Genomic DNA, 17961 nt, shown 5'->3' on the forward strand with positions numbered 1-17961 from the left:
TGGAAACCACTGAACAAAACTGATATTTCCATCAACAACTGATTGAAACAGTTTAAAATGTACACTTACCTTATGACTGTCGCTAATGGGTGGTGCCAGGGGACCAAAGCTGGAGGTGATCTAAAAGAAAACACACAAAATAACTATGTTGATTGAAAAAAAATCTTAAAGGATTTTTTAAAGGTGATTTATCCCCATGTATTTAGTAGAAGAGGCTTCCCAGGTGGCTCAGTGGTAAAGAATCCACCTGCCAAAGTAGGAGACTCCAGTCTAAATCCTGGGTGGGGAAGATCCCCTGGAGAAGGAAATGGCAAATGACTCCAGTGTCCTTGCCGGGAGAATCCCATGGACAGAGGAGCCTGGAGGGCTACTGTCCATGGGGAAGGGAATGCACGTAGAGGCAGGGATCTCCAGAAGGGACTTGCCTAGAAAAGGCGGCAGAGGCTAACACAACGGGGAGTCTGTCCCTGACCTCTTGATATTTATAAACCCCTTGGCAGAGAATACAAATCCAAGGGAAGGGACAGTCAGGGACACGGGTCTTCCCTTTTCGTTCAGTTCAGAGCAAGCACCAAATGAGCCTCCTTTTAGACGAACCAAAGTTCAGGTACATTCCAAAATGAATTAGCAGACACAGTGTCATCATGTAACAAAAAGAAATTACAATAAGCAGACAACAATTCAGACTATTGTCCCAACTATCTAACCAATAGTGTACTGGTTAGATTCATAGTTCAGAAGAAAGGAATGATCAAAGGTGTTGATTAGCCTGGAGGAGACTGTAGCAGAAAGAGCCTGATTGAGAAGGCTTGGAGTAAGGGGGGTGGTGGTATGTGGTCTAGTGAACCCCATCGCCAATGGACACAAGAGAGGGGTGGTCTCTCAGATTTTGTTTCTTACATTGATAACCTCTCTTTGAGAAAAAGTGGATTTTAGAACCTCTGTGAGCACTGGTCCAAACAATCTAATTAGCATACTACTACAGTTTCAAAATGATCAACAGGGTCAAAGCCCTCTTGGGAGATGTGTAAAAAGAAAGAAAAAAGAAAAAAATATCCCAACTCATATCATTTAATTCTTAAATATCAGAATGTTACTTTCATTAGAAATAAATACTAAGAAATGCACAATTTGGGGGTTTAAAAAATCCTCCTTATATTAAAAAAATATATTGGAGTAATTCAAGAAGAAAAGATGTTCCAATGGACATGTTAGGAAAACATGTAATATTTCACTGACTTCTATGTATTTGATGGTGTACTAATCATCTCAAAAGGTATCTCAGTCAATAAACCAAGGACTCATATTCCTCCAAGCATTTACCACGGAACTGAATACAGTTAGAGCAGAACTATGAACTTTACCAAAGAATTAATAGATTTGCCCCTTTGAACATAGATAGAAGCAATATATTTCACTGGTAAGGAAATACTGAACCTCTGGATATCCCACAAACAATAGTTATTATGCTATTTTTAGTTCTGGCAATATAAGAATTCTGATCTAAGACAGACTCTGAATTGTTTTCTTACCCATAATAACCTGTACATTTTAATGATACAAATCATTATATAAAAGATGGGATTCCCTGGTGGCTCAGATGGTAAAGAATCTGCATGCAATGCAGCAGACATGGGTTCTATCCCTGAGTTGGGAAGATCCCCTGGAGAAGGGAATGGCTACCCACTCCTGTACTCTTGCCTGGATACTCCCCATGGACAGAGGAGCCTGGCGGGCTACAGTCTATGGGGTCACAAAGAATTGGACAGGACTGAGCGACTAAGCGCAGCACAAAAGATAATTTGACTTAATATAATGCAATTTTTCCAAGCATGACTTTTTAAAAACTGAAACAAAAAAATCTATGAAATGGTTTTTGTGTATTTTCCTTTATCTCATAGTTACTTTGTTGACATATAAGCACATTACAATTTGAGAAGTGGTATTTTTGGCTTTTTTGTTGTTAAGATGTAGAATTAAGTCAAGTGAATTCACAGGGTTTTACATGTTAAAATATATTGGGTTGGCCAAAAAGTTTGTTTGGCTTTTTCCAAAAACTTTTTGGCCAACCCAATACATAGCTAACTCTGTTTCAGAGCTTTAAATTTTACTGAAAACAAAGCAAAACACAGATGCTGAATTAAAGTAGCAAGATGAATAAATAAGCAGCTTGCCAGAAATAGGACCCCTGAGGTTTTTGTCTAGTGTCAGAGTGGACAGGCCTTTAAAAACCAAACCTGTTGCTGGCATCCAAGTCAAGGGGATGAGACCAGGAGAAGAGGACAGCACCTGAGTAGTATCAAAGCTCTCTCTGTTCCCTATGCCACTGGACAAGTTTCACTGATGTGCTCACAGAAGCATACTGAAACAGCCTATCTTACCTAGCTTTTCTCAGAGATTTATTTTTAAAAAAAAGATGGACGTGGAGGGAGGAAGGAGGACACATGAGAAAGCAAGTGTAAATAACCCACAGGATATATATATATATATATATATAAATATATATATATATATAACAGCTACTTTCATTGAAACTGAGACGGAAGAGAAAGTTTGTAGATTACATGCACATTTTGCCAATTCAAATGATCGTGTGAGGGAGACAAGGGGATAAGGTGGAAAGAACACAGGTGTAGGAGTCAGGAATCCTAGGGTCTAACTCCAGCGTGACCATTGGTTAGCAGTGGGCTAACTTTGGAGCACTCATCTGCTATCACTAGATCGCGATACTTGGGGAATGTGTGTAATCACAATAAAATCCCTTTTGATATCCATTTCAAGTTGGTTCTTTTCCTTCAAGATCTCTATCAGGAAGTTTATGGCTTATGAACAAATAAATAGAGCCAGCCAAATTAGCTTTTTCAGAAGGCTGAAGTGAATCTTTTTTTAATGGTGATAGTGCTTAAAATAGTCACTGTATATATTTTGGCATGCATACACAAACTTCAAGGTCTATGATATGAAAAGTCTGAGAACATTTGGATAAAAACTGCCTTGAAAGTTTTTAATGTTATATAAATATACTGTACAGTTACCAACACCATTTAACCATTAGTTCTAACTACGTGATCACACCATCTAACCATGCTAATGATGAAAGATATGGTTTCTGGTGTCAGTTTTTGTATCTAATTTTTTATCCAAAACCTCAACTTTTCATTGAGTGGTATTCTGACAAGTATTTATAAATAGAATCAAACAGCTTTTTATATTTCATTTTAATTTGACTTAATAAGTCTGGTACCTTGAATTTCAGAATCCATCCCTGACTTTGCTCTGGAAGTGAAAAAGACTTAGTATTTATTCATCTGGAAAAAAGCATACCATGCTCCAAAACATAATTAAACTGGAAACAGATGATATTCATCCTCTCAGGGGCATTTAGCATAAGCTAAATATATTCACAGCACAGCTGACCATTTATAAAAACAGCTACCATCGCAACCAGAGCTGTGTCAGTGGCAGTCCATCCACTGGTCTGAAGTACAAAGGCATGAATCCTGCTAGGGTGGGGGCCACGTAGGAACATCTTGCGTTAACCCTGCTCTACTTTATACAAATGTTTAATAAAAATATTTTAAAGCACTTCATTGTCTTGTCCTCTACTTTTAGACTGGGTACTTAACTGAGGATTAATTTAGTTCTTTCCATGTTAGGACATTAAGTACGGAGGGAGCAGATTCAATAGGAATCCAGTTTCCCTTAGAGGACCATTGCCATCGCCCCTGTGTCTCACGGCACAGCCTCACTTGGGCTGGATGCTTCCTAAGCTTCCTTCAAACGCCACACTTCATTCGGATGTCATGATTCTGGGACGCAAGTTGTGAGGAACAGAGGTTTTCTCCTCTGTTCCTCAGATTTGGTCTTACATTCAGAAAGCATGTTTAAGAAAATTAAAAACTATAACACAAAGAAATCAACTTGATTCCAAAGAAGAGAGATCCACTAAATAGGGATTAAAGAAATGTCTTATTCAGGGACTTCCCTGGTTGTCTAGTGCTTAAGAACCTGCCTTCCAGTGCAGGGGATGTGGGTTCAATCCCTGGTTGAGGAACTAAGATCCCACATGCAACTAAGCCTACACACAGCAACAAAGACCCATGACAGCCAAAAAAAAGAAAAGTTTTATTCAGCCAGTTGGTCAGTCAACAACAGAGAACCAACAAGGGCAGGAATTTCAGGTCACCTGCAATGCCCCACTTGGGAGAATGTCTGGCTGGTTGGCTGGTTCACAGCAGAAACATACAGTCATCTGATAGCAACACCATAAGGGGTGCGCTTGTCCATTCACTCAACAAGCTCTAACTCAGCACCCACAGAGAGGCCGAGGCTAGCCCGAGAAATGAATGACATGCCTTCCCCCCTGAGGTGCTTGCTGCTAGGTGGGGAAGCCAGCTAGTCACTTATGACAGACGAGTAAGCAAATAAAATAATCAAGATGTGAGCAGATGAATGACAGCCTTGTATAAACTTGGCTAAGCCATCAGAGCAACGCTTTGGCACACACCTCACCCCTTCCTTTCCCTGGCTTGCGGTTGTTCTCACCAGTGATTTGTCACTCGCCCTGTGGCCGCTGGATGTCATCTCTCTGTTGTTTATGTTTGCTTGTCTGCCTCCCCCCAAGCCAACTCAAAGAAGTCCTTAGGGCGTGGGATTTCTGTGGCTTACTGAAGTAAATCAGCCCCCAGAACAAAACCTGACACCGGCAGGTGTTCAATAAGTATTTGTTTACTAAATCAATGTATGAGTGAATAAAGACTGCAGAAATTAACTCAAAAAAAAAAAAATGTGGGGGATGATTGTCTAGAAAGATGAGAGGGAATGAGGTTGAGTTCTTATGAAAGACAACTAAATTTTGGCAAATAAGAAGTTGAAAAGTCAATTGAGAGAAACTGGCTTAGCAGGTCCTCAGAAACACCCACAATAGATCTACAGAGAACAGGAGTTTTGTCTGCCCCGTGTCCTGTCTTCATGGCTTTGATGGGCAGCCCACCCCAGACTTCCACTCTTCTTACCACAGGGGAGGGCTAGACCCAAGTGGGGTCATTGGATTCCCCTTTCCTGGGCATTCCGAGGCTGTGCCACCAGGAGCAGCAGCACCTCAGAAGATGGTTTACTTGTTTTTGTTTTGAAGACCCTCCGTTGCCCTGGTTCCCACATTCCCCAAGGCCTCTTCCCTAAGTTCTATCAGCTATTTATATCCTTCCAATAAACTTTTTTTTTTCAGGCTCCAGTAATCTCTGTTTATTTCTGTTGATTACATCCAAAGCTCTCTATGACCACAGGGTCTGATTAAAGATAAATGTGGTTTGCAGGGCTTCTCAGTAAAGAATTTTCATTGAACAGTCAGCCGGTGCAGGCACTGAGCTGAGCCCTTTATAGGAGTTATCCAACTTAATCACTAGACGTATCTCTCTGAGTGCCTACCTCCATTTAAAAATGGGAACATTGAGGTTTACAGGGCTCTTCGGGTGGCACTAGTGGTAAAGAACCTGCCTCCCACTGCAGGAGACAGAAGAGACTTGAGTTCGATCCCTGGGTTGGGAAGATCGCCTGGAGAAGGAAATGGCAACCCACTCCAGTACTCTTGCCTGGAGAATCCCATAGACAGAGGAGCATGGTGGGCTACAGTCCATAGGATCTCAAACAGTTGGACATGACTGAAGCAACTTAGCATGCACGAGGTTTACAGATGTTGAGTAAAGTGTCTTAGCTCCTACTCTATCAATGACTACAAAGTCATTTGACTCCAAAGACTAAAACCTTAACCATTCCTCCCTTCTGTCCTCCTGAGAAACACAGGTTTCAGTGTGTGAGAAAGAACTGGAGATGCCCGGTGAATCATGGTGGTTTAGGGAGGATCAGGTGGTGGTGGGTGTCCTTAGGGAATGCATAGACTTAAGGGAAGTATGACTGGTTTCCACAGTCATGATGCTGGGCTGCTTTCCCCCACATTCCAAATCATGTTATGGGTTTTTTATCCGTATCATGCAAGGAAATCAGAACAGCTGGTTTCCCACTGAGAGCTGCTAAAACAGGCGCCTGGAACAGGTGGTTCTACTCTCTCTCCACATAACAGACACTGGCCCTCTTTCTCCCCTCTGGCTTCCCCTTTCCTTCCAGCGATTGCTGGTTTGCAGTCCTTGCCCACCAAGTGTCAGATCCCAGCCAGTGTATTTACTCTCAACTCTCGGTCCTCACCCTGCCATCCTCTGTCACCCACCCATGCTCTGCCTCCCATCTCATTTTGCCTTTTTACCCATTTATTATCAGTCATTCAGAAAATATGTGAGGATCTGAAGTCTTGAGGCTCTTTACCAGACACAGAGAGGGTCCAGTAAATAAGACAGAACCCCTCATGGAGCACCCAGTTAGAGGGGGAAATGGACAGACGCGAGCTAACGTAAGCATCATCTAACAAATGCACACTGTTTAAGTGTGATGGGCAGAGACGCAGAGTCTCACAGAGAAGGGCCGACATCAGAGGACGTGTCTGCCGAATGGAGAAACAAAGGCTGGAAAGGAGACAACCCAACCCAGGGTTAGACTGGTCCCCAGTCTAAGGAGAGGAACAGCTCATGCACAGGCCCAGAGGTGGGCAAGGGCTGGCATGTTCCAGGGTCTGAGCAGTGAGTAAGGGCCAGAGGGACCTAGGGGAGCCAACCAAGAGAGTCAGGGCTCGATGGAAGCCTGGATTTTATTCTGAGTGCAACTTCTTATCCTCTTACTCCCACAAGTAATGGATCTCCCATAAGAAAATATATCAAAGAAAATAAACCTTTAAAAAAGGGAAATATTTTAATAAATATTTTCTTGTATATTTAATGCCAAAGCAGCTGGCAAAGTGCTACACTCCTGCAACACTGGGCTGCAGATTGAAGCCTGGAACCAACTAGAAAACGACCCTGCAAAAAACCTCACAGACAATCTCTCCAGGATCTTACGAGGCAGATCTTGGATCTACCTTCACGTCCTCACATATTTCCTCATTTTATATGAGGAAAATGAAGCTCAGACAGGTCCGATAGCTAATTAGGTGGAAGAACCAGGATGTATGACCAAGACTCTCTGGTCCCCAAATTCAGTCTTAACCATCATGTCACACTTCCCCCAAATTCCATCAGTTTAATAAAATACCATGATGTTTGATCAACAATACTGAAGAATGATGTAAGCCTCCTGTACCACAGGAGATTTTTACCAGATTCTGGTAAAAACAACAACAACTTAAAATACATACCTTGTTGGATGAGAATTTTTCACATTTTCTGTACTTTGTATCATCAAATGCTCATGTTAACTACATGAACATCAGTGATTTCATGTTGCTGCTCTCAAGCACTTTGAAATGTAAACATCTATTTGCTCCTAAAGGAAATGGGCTTGTATTACAGATTCAGGACTCTATGTTATTATTTTTGTTTTCTGTGTTTTATTCTTTTCCTCTCTTTATTCACTTTGGAGACTTTATTTCTCGCAATTTTCAGTGTGGCTGTCTCTTGAAACTTTTCCTTGAATATTAACATGGTATTTGTTACTTGGGATTCAGAAACCTGACAGCTTAATTTGCTAGCATTCCTAGTAGAAGAAGAGTAAAGAGAAGCCAAGGGAGGAATATTAAACTCAAAAACACAGCACTGTGGAAGATAATGTGTCCTGGGGGCCTGACTTCAAAGGGCAGGTGTGCAGGGTATCCTCAGAAGAGGCCACGGAATGAGCTAGAACCATGAGTAGAGGCCAGGCCATGTAGGACACAGATTATCCAGAAGGGCCTTCCAAGATGGTAGTTTTTAACTCAGGGCACACTCTTCTATGGGAATAGCATTTTACACGGTGGTTTGGTTGTCAAACCATTCTATAAAATCTAACAATCTATTATACACATGAAATATTTCCCCCTTGATTACCTGAGGAAGTGCAACAGGAGCAAGAAATCAGAAAGTCAGGTAAATATTGTAAAGTCATAGTATCTAAAAGAAGGAGGAGGAGGAGGAGGAGGAAAAGAAACAGGAGGAAAGCAGGGAAGGAGGCAGGGAGGAAGGAAGGGAAGGGGCGGGGGAGGGAAGCAAAGAGGGAGGGGAAGGAAAGGAAGGTAGATCCGGGTTTGTGGTGTTAGAAGCCCTTTTTTAAAAAAATACAAATGATGAATACAAAATTAAACATAAATGGGAATATTTTTTAGAATGAGAAAAGCCATTATGGAAATTACAAATTTTAATAACTGAAAAGTTGCTTAGTATCATAATACATGTTTAGTAAGCAACTACCAGACACATGTATGTATGGAAGTGACTGTAAATCACACAAATAATCTGACTAAGCCCAAACAAAGTGTATCCCCAACTCAGCTTCCCCTTAGACTGATCCCCAATATGCCTCTGGCTATGCCAGCACCTCTCCACGTGAGAGTAAAGGCAAGCTCAGTGGAAAGAGGCAGTGTTCTTAATCCACTGCTGTAGTCAGAATCTCTGTCTTCTGAAAAAATCTTACAGAAACATACGACCATGTGAGCCCAGTGAAAAGGTATCTCAAGCATCTGAGTTCAGGGTGGATCCTGCTGCATTTCCCCTCTTCCAAGTCTGCCGTATTCCCGTGATCAGAGTGTCCTCTGCCTCCCACATCAGCACAAAGAGGAAGCAGAAAAGAGTCCATGTTCCTGGTTTAATAAGTCAGAAGTGCTTGGGTCCCCTGGTCCAGACTCAACAAAATGTGCTACCTCCCACAAGACACACATGGGAAGCTGTGCTTCAGGATGATTAGCAACGTGGATCCCACTGGAGTTTGCTGGAGCCTGGGCTCTATGTCATTTGATGAGACAGTCATCAACATAGCCACCACTGAACCATCTTTCTCGGCACCAGTGTGTGCCTGCGGGGGGTGCAGGTGAGTGTCCCTCCACAACCAGGACATCAAGCGCTCTGGCCATGACTTCAGCTTTTCCTGTTCCTGGGAAGTGGTGACAGGGCTACTCTGGCAGCCTCTATTTGTTTCCACTGCAAAGCTTGTGCAACTCCTTTTTTGGGTGTTTCGCCCATGACTTTGCGCTCTGAACTAGAAGCTCCTTCTCAGTGTCGTATAATCAGGAGCAGGCTGTGTCCCCAGCATCACTGTTTCTGGCATCACTGAGCCTGAAAACAGCCTGGACCATTCCATCAACTTTCTTTATGGGCCTCAGGGGTTAGCCAGCCCAGGGCAGATTCAGTATTATCTGTATTCCAAGGATCAGTGAACAAGCGAATGTCCACCCCAAGGCAAAAAGGCCATTTACTCTCCAGCAGTGATTTGGACTTTACATGAGAACCTGGTTGATGACCTGCAGTGTCTGAGGTCTGGCTAAGAAGCCAGGACTCCTCTCTTAGGCTGGTCAGGTCATGCTGGTTAAAGCACCCTGTGTGCATCTGAAGTCAGAACTTCTACCAGAGAAATGCCAAGGAAGTGGGGTCCGGGAGCAGAAAGAACTTTGGGCCAGGGACTTGAGTGAAATGTGTGTGACTACATATCCTGAGCTGTGAAATAGTCAAACATTATTTGGCAAGAAACAGGAATATGCATGACTGTATCTCATAACAGATGCCTCACGTGACAATAACCTTCCTTTTCTTCCTATTTCTCTTCTCTTCTATTTTTGTTGGTTTGATTGGTTGGTTTTTGCTCTCTCTTTTTCCTTTTTAGTACAACTCCTCTCATTTGTGGATATAGGCATGACCCCAAAGCTATGGTTTTTCCAGTAGTCATGTACAGATGTGAGAGTTGGACCATAAAGAAGGCAGAGCACCAAAGAATTGATGCTTTAGATTTGTGGTGCTGGAGAAGACTCTTGAGAGTCCCTTGGGCAGCAAGGAAATCAAACCAGTCAATCCTAAGGGAAATCAACCCTAAATACTCATTGGAAGGACTGATGCTGAAACTGAAACTCCAGTATTTTGGCGATGTGATGTGAAGAGCCAGTTCATTGGAAAAGACCCTGATGCTGGGAGAGATTGAGGGCAGGAGGAGAAGGCGGTGACAGAGGATGAAATGGTCAGATGGCATCATCAACTCACTGGACATGAGTTTGAGCAAACTCTGGGAGAGGGTGAAGGACAGGGAGGCCTGGCATGCTGCAGTCCATGGGGTCTCAAAGATGGGGCACAACTGAGTGACTGAACAATAACAACAGCGTGCAGAGTTCCTCACAGACCAATACACTGTCTCTTTTACTTCACATAAAGTCCTGAAAGTCACAAGGGCTTCCCTTGTGGCTCAGCTAGTAAAGAATCACCCGCAATGCAGGAGGACCTGGGTTTGATCCTTGGGTTGGGAAGATCCCCTGGAGAAGGGAAACACTACCCACTCCAGTATTCTGGCCTGGAGAATTCCACAGACTGTATAGTCCATGGGGTCACAAAGAGTTGGACATGACTGACTTTCACAAAATCCTAAAAAGGAGGAACCGGCGTTCTTATTTTACAGGGAACAGAGGCTTTGGGAGGTGACTGCTGTATTGACGAGTGTGAGCCCATCCTGCCTTACTCACCACAGCCCAGGCCGGTTCTATAAGGAACACTTGGCATCTTTCTCTTGATAGACAGATGCATCACAGGATGGAGTGGAGGGTCCTTCCTCGGCAACCATGCGTCACATCCTGCCCGCCCCTCTGCTCTCAGCCGTAGCTGGAGGGCAAGTGGTAGAGATGCAGGCTCCTCTGGGGCTTAGCAGTGCCCTCCCAGGCCTCTCCCTGGGCATCTGCTGACTTTCTGTCTCCAGTCCTTTCCTGGTGCTGGGAACCTACAATCTGCAGGTGCAGCCAGGAAGCACTGGAAAGGAGCCCCCCAAGACAGTTCTCAGCCAGGGGAGAGTAAGAGTGAGTGGCTGAACTTCCTGCGGTCCTCTTTACACAGTCCTGGGAGACATTCTACAGTAATCACATCCCCACTTGCCTGCTCAAAATCCTGCCTCAAAATTTGCTTCTGGGGCAAAATCAAAAATATCTTCCAGTGAGCCTCTTAATTACATTTGCCTTGTTCGAAGACCCTCTGATTCAATATACATGCATTTTATATGGCTGTTAAGCTTCTCAAATGAAAGCATTTCTTCCCATTTTTTTTTCATTAACCAGTCATTTCCCTTAACCACAACTCCTTTGAAAGAAAAGGATGCAAGACAAACAAGCACGCTATAACATCTCTCTTCCTTTCAGAGTCCTGAAGCCCAGTCTCAAAGTCCCATTAGGAGCAGAGTTCATCAGAGCTACTGACAATACCTTCTGCTCTGTTCAGGTGAGAAGCAGACACCTGAACACACAGTAATAAAACAAGACTTAAATGATGATAATCTGACAAGTTCATTACTTAGAAAATATAATTTTGCTCTCAGATATTTAGGCATAAATCAGAGGCAGTTCATATAAATGACTCTTCTAAGGTTTATTGCTTTCACACACACAAAAAGAACTTTAGAATTTTTCCCTTTGGCACTGTTAATTTTCTATCACCTAGAAACAGCATCAGTTGCACCAGTTTTCCTTCCATCACAGACACACACACACCCCCGACCTTCATACCTGCTGAAAATCAATGATTCTGGAGCTCCTCCCATTACAAGTGGAGAGACTTTTGTTTGTGTCTCCCCTCTGATCCTGGATCACTGTTGTCGACTGAATACTGTTCCCTCATGTGTACTAAGTCGCTTTAGTCATGTCCAGCTCTGTGCGACACTATGGACTGTAGCCCGCCAGGCTCCTCTGTCCATGGGATTTCCCAGGCAAGAATACTGGAGTGGGCTGCCATGCCCTCCTCCAGGGGATCTTCCCCACCCATGGATGGAACCCATATCCCCTGCAGATGCGGCACCACTGAGCCACTGGGAAAGCCCAATGTCCCTTCAAACAGGTCCTAATTCCAGCACCCGTGTCACCTTATATGGCAAAAGGAACATTGTTGATATGATTAAACTAAGGTTCTAGAGATGGAGAGATTATCCTGTATCATCCAGATGGGCCCAGTGTAATTACAAGGGTCCTTATAAGAGGAAGCAGGAGAGTCAGAGTCAAGGGAGAAGGCAGTGAAAGCAGAGACTGGAGTGACGCTGCCAGGAGCCAAAGGAAAGCCAGCAGTCTCCAGGAGCTGAAAACAGCAAGGAAATGGATTCCCCACTCAGAATCTCCAGGAGAAACCGGCCCTGCTGACATTTTGATTTTAGCCCACTGAACCTGATTTCAGACTTCTGACCTCCACAACTATCAAAGAATCAATCTGTGTTGTTTTGAGTCTCTAACTTGGTGGTGTTTTGTTACAACAGCCATAGGAAACTGATACAACTGCATCTTCATTCTGCCACTGCTTTTCTATACTGACCTCACCAAGCACACTTTTGCTCCCTTCCCTTAACGGGCATACTACATCCAAATGAGGAATTAGAGAATATTTCTTTCTCAATCAACCTGAAAGACATGTCATGGTGTTGGAGACCTAACCCTGCCCTATGAGGACAAGCAGCACTTGCATACAAAGGGTAAGATGTACAGGAACAATTCAGTTAGGACAGCAATTGCTGTTTAGTCGCTCATTCGTGTCTGACTCTTTGTGACCCCAAGGACTGTAGCCTGCCAGGCTCCTCTGTCCAGGAGATTTCCCAGGCAAGAATACTGAAGTAGGTTGCCATTTCCTTCTCTAGGGGATCTTCCGGAGAAGGCAATGGCAACCCACTCCAGTACTCTTGCCTGGAAAATCCTGTGGACGAAGGAGCCTGGTAGGCTACAGTCCATGGGGTTGCTAAGAGTCAGACACGACTGAGTGACTTCACTTTCACTTTTCACTTTCATGCATTGGAGAAGGAAATGCCAACCCACTCCAGTGTTCTTGCCTAGAGAATCCCAGAGACAGGGGAGCCTGGTGGGCTGCCGTCTATGGGGTCACACAGAGTTGAACACAACTGAAGTGACTTATCAGTAGCAGCAGCAGGGAATCTTCCCAACCCAGGGATTGAACCCATGTCTCCTGCATTGCAGGTGGATTCTTCACCCACTGAGCCACCAGGGAAGCCCAAGGACAGCAGTAGGGGCTACAAAAAAGGATTTGGGCATCATGGGCATATAGATGATGTCTGAAGTCAAACCAATAAACTGTAGAAAATTCTAAAAGAGACGGGAATACCAGACCACCTGACCTGCCTCTTGAGAAATCTGTATACAGGTCAGGAAGCAACAGTTAGAACTGGACATGGAACAACAGACTGGTTCCAAACAGGAAAAGGAGTACATCAAGGCTGTATATTGTCACCCTGCTTATTTAACTTATATGCAGAGTACATCATGAGAAATGCTGGGCTGGAAGAAACACAAGCTGGAATCAAGATTGCCGGGAGAAATATTAATAACTTCAGATATGCAGATGACGCCATCCTTATGGCAGAAAGTGAAGATGAACTAAAAAGCCTCTTGGTGAAAGTGAAAGTGGAGAGTCAAAAAGTTGGCTTAAAGCTTAACATTCAGAAAACAAAGATCATGGTATCCGGTCCCATCACTTCATGGGAAATAGATGGGGAAACAGTGGAAACAGTGTCAGACGTTATTTTTGGGGGCTCCAAAATCACTGCAGATGGTGACTGCATCCATGAAATTAAAAGACGCTTACTCCTTGGAATGAAAGTTATGACCAACCCAGATAGCATATTCAAAAGCAGAGACATTACTTTGCCAACAAAGGTCTGTCTAGTCAAGGCTATGGTTTTTCCAGTGGTCATGTATGGATGTGAGAGTTGGACTGTGAAGAAGGCTGAGCGCCGAAGCATTGATGCTTTTGAACTGTGGTGTTGGAGAAGACTCTTGAGAGTCCCTTGGACTGCAAGGAGATCCAACCAGTTCATTCTGAAGGAGATTAGTCGTGGGATTTCTTTGGAAGGAATGATGCTAAAGCTGAAACTCCAGTACTTTGGCCACCTCATGCGAAGAGTTGACTCACTGGAAAAGACTCTGATGCTGGGAGGGATTGGGGGCAGGAGGAGAAGGGGACGACAGAGGATGAGATGGCTGGATGGCATCACTGACTCGATGGACATGAGTCTGAGTGAACTCCGGGAGTTGGTGATGGACAGGGAGGCCTGGTGTGCTGCGATTCATGGGGTCGCAAAGAGTCAGACACGACTGAGCGACTGAACTGAAGTCAAACCACAGCTGGACCATATAAACATATGATAGTGTCCTTGGTAGAAACAGGAAGTGGATCGGAGGTTTAGTCTACCAGAGATCCACAGAAAGTTAACAAGAGAAAATGTGGTCTGGAGTATAATTTTTGTAGATTTTTCTTGAGCTATAATGCAATCTCAGATAGCTAATGAAGAGGATTATGTCTCATTCGGAGAAAAGCAAGCCTCAAAGAGAGCTCTTGAGTTCTGTAGCAGGCACAAAGATAAAAGTGAGGTCATAGTTCCTACCGTCAAGGAGATCAGAGATAAATTCATTATAATGTAATTAGTGACATGACAATGGTGTCACCAAGTGTTATGGGGGCGGGGGGTACAGCTGGTCCAATGTGCAGACTGAAGAAAGCCCTACTGGAGGAAGTAATAACTAAGAGGAGTTTCGAAGGATGAAAAGGACAGGGAGAAAGAGGGGGACGTTCAGGGTGGAGGAAACAGCACAAAAGAGTGGAAGTGATGTGAAGGGAGTTAAATGTGTAGGTGAGATCCCCCAGGAAGATACTGCACAATGAGCAAAAAAAAAATAAAAGAAGAAGCAAGACAGAGCCTTGGAGAGGAGGAAGGATTAGAGAGAAGGCACAGGAAAAGAAGCCCGTGAATTAGTTCAAAAAGAAAAAGAGGAGTAGGAAGGAAGTCTGGAGGGAAATTGCTGAGGATAGAGAGCTTTGGGTGGGCGGGAGCTGAGGAGGAAGATGAATGCTAAAGGGACCAGAGGAGGCCAGGAGAGAATTTCCTCAGACCAGATTCATTCGATGATGAGTGTAAACACCAGACTGCAAGGGGGCTTTCAGGTAAATGGAAATAACGAAGTAGAAGTCAATGTGGCACGCTCAGCCTACAATTTCCAGTATCTTGGTTGAGACAGGAATGAGAACCATGACTGCTTGTCAGAGTTTTAAACTTTGGAGACCAAAATAGGCTTTATAAGCTGCCACTAAAAAGAACAGATAAGATTTAAATACACAATGAGAAGATAAGAATCAACTTGGACCATCCTCCGCAGACTTGGGCAAAGCTAAAATAAGTGGAAATATCGTCACAAGAACAGTGGGGCAAGCTGACTGGGGAGAAGAAAAACATTACAGAAGTATGAGACTATATATTTAAAAAACTGTCAAAGAAGCCTCAAATTAAAGATCCCAAGAAGGAAATAAGGAAATCTAGAAGTAGATGAACTAGAGAAAAAAAGTGGGAATAGATTAAGAAGGTGAAGACAAAGAAGTGGATTCTATATCAAAGGGGGAAAATTGATAAGTTAAACAAAATAGTATGAAAACTACAGGGTAAAAAATATAAAAATAATAGAAGAAAATCACATCTTAATTGACAATATGTCTGGAATGCAGACTAGTTTTAACAAGGCACACTTTTATAAATCGCACAGAAGCTACTGCACACAGAACAGGGGTGAGTGTTAATAAGAAGGTTCTTAGTTCTGAAGAATTAAGACACAGCACTAACGCAGGAAACAGAGGAATATTTTTTAAAATCCCTAATGGTAAAGAATCTTTCTGCCAATGTAAGAGACACAAGAGACACAGGTTTGATCTCTGTGTTGGGAAGATACCCTGGAGGAGGGCATGACAACCCACTCCAATATTCTTGCTTGGAGAATCCCATAGAGGAGCCTGACTAGCTACAGTCCACGGGGTCACAAAGAGACGTGACTGAAGCAATTTAGCACAATTTCTTAGCACACTTTCAAATTTAGCAAGCATTTCCTAAGTACTGACCTAGGACAGAATAACATTTATATAATAATGTAACTTAATAACAATAAACAAAGAATGGAAAATTGAATTTAAGGATGTTAAAATGCTCTTTTCATGCAACTAAGTGGCCAGATAAGATGTTGATGGATCTAGTATAAAAGCAAAGAGTTTAAAATCCACAACCGAAAACAAGTGATTAAAATGGTCAAGGAAAATAAAGAACAAGAGGAAAGGAGCCATTTGTGGTGTCAAATGCTGTTGACAAGCCCAGTACAATGAACACTGAGAACTAATCATCCCAGTGAGCAGGACAGAGGTCACTGGGGACCTTGACAAAAGGTTTTGGTAGCTTTCTGGCTACACATATTTGGAAAATCTTGGGAATAAAAGATCAAATTTATAGCATCAGGATGTGCAGGCAAACAGAATGATCCAACTCAGTCTTGTCATTTCTAATCATTTCCTGATAGTAATTTCTTGGCCAAATAACAAAGAAATAATAGTCAAATTTGCAAGTGGCAATAGAAACATGCAACAAGTAACTGCATCATGAAAATGTCTAAATAATGATAATGACCCACAGTGTATCCTCAAGCCTGACGTGGAGGTCAGAACTTCAGCTTGGGCTGAGCACAGGCACACGACCCCACCGATTCCTGGTAATTACCTGTGATTGCCCGTGTTTGTCTGGCCTTGCTAAAGGGCTGGGCCATCCTTGTATTCACCACTGAAAGTCAAATAAATAAATCTTTTTTAAAAATTTATTTTTTACTGAAGTAGAGTTGATTTATAATGCTGTGTTATTTTTCGACGTATAGCAAAGTGATTCCATTACCTATGTATATTGTATGTATGCTTTTTCAGGTTCTTTTCCACTATAAGTTGTTACAAGATATTAAACATAGCTCCCTGTGCTATACAGTAGGTCCTTGTTGACTTTATATGTAGTAGTATATATCTGTTCATTTCAAACTCCTAATTTACCCCTCCCTGTCTTCCCCTCCCCCTTTGGTAAGTTTGTTTTGCATGTCTGTGAGTCTATTTCTGTTTTCTAAATAAGTTCTGCTGCTGCTAAGTCGTTTCAGTCGTGTCCGACTCTGTGCGACCTCATAGATAGCAGCCCACCAGGCTCCCCCGTCCCTGGGATTCTCCAGGTAAGAACACTGGAGTGGGTTGCCATTTCCTTCTCCAATGCATGAACATGAAAAGTGAAAGTGGAGTCGCTCAGTCGTGTCTGACTCTTAGCGACCCCATGGACTGCAGCCCACCAGTCTCCTCCATCCATGGGATTTTCCAGGCAAGAGTACTGGAGTGGGGTGCCATTGCCTTCTCTGCTAAATAAGTTAATTTGTATCATATTTAGAATCCATATATAAGTGATATCATATGCTATTCATCTTTATCTGATTTATTTCACATCTCTAAGTCCATCCATGTTGCTGCAAATGGCAATGTTTCATTCTTTTTTTATGGTTGAATAATATTTTTAATATTTATAATAAAGATTAATATTCTTTATTATTCATCAAACCCAGTTCCCCTGCATTGCAGGCAGATTCTTTACCGCCTGCAAAACAGATGTCCTGGAGGAGGAAATGGCACCGCACTCCAGGATTCTTGCCTGGGAAATCCCATAGACAGAGGAGCCTGGCAGGCTACAATCCATGGGGTTGCAAAGAGTTGGACACAACTTAGAGACTAAACCACCACGTATCTTCTTTACCCATTCATCTGCTAATGGACAGTTAGCTGCTTCCATGTTGTGGGTATTTTAAACAATGCTGCTATGAACACTGAGGGGCACGCACCTTTTCAAATCAGAATTTTCTCTGGATATATGCCCACAAGTGGGATTGTTAGACCAGATCATATGATAACTCTAGTTTTAGTTTTTAGAAAAACCACTACACTGTTTCCCATAGTGGGTGCACCAATTTACATTCCCACCAACAGTTCCCTTTTCTCCACACCCTCTCCAGCATTTATTATTTGCAGACCATTTGATGATGGCCATTCTGACCAATGTGTAATAATTAACTCTTGCCTTTTCCTTACTCACTCAAAGAAAGGA

The 17961-nt window shown here is 43.0% G+C and overlaps 1 protein-coding gene across 1 annotated transcript in view; it reads right to left on the reverse strand.

Moving 5' to 3' along the window:
- Positions 1-17961, reverse strand: part of NCALD (neurocalcin delta) — a 357058-nt gene that overhangs the window by 225255 nt on the left and 113842 nt on the right. Inside the window, exon 3 of the mRNA XM_006046434.4 lies at positions 70-120. The gene's annotated coding sequence lies outside the window, so the exon portion shown is untranslated. The remainder of the gene's footprint in view (positions 1-69; positions 121-17961) is intronic.

The sequence above is a fragment of the Bubalus bubalis genome, chromosome 15 (assembly GCF_019923935.1).
Source record: "Bubalus bubalis isolate 160015118507 breed Murrah chromosome 15, NDDB_SH_1, whole genome shotgun sequence".
In the NCBI taxonomy this organism is placed as follows: Eukaryota; Metazoa; Chordata; class Mammalia; order Artiodactyla; family Bovidae; genus Bubalus; species Bubalus bubalis.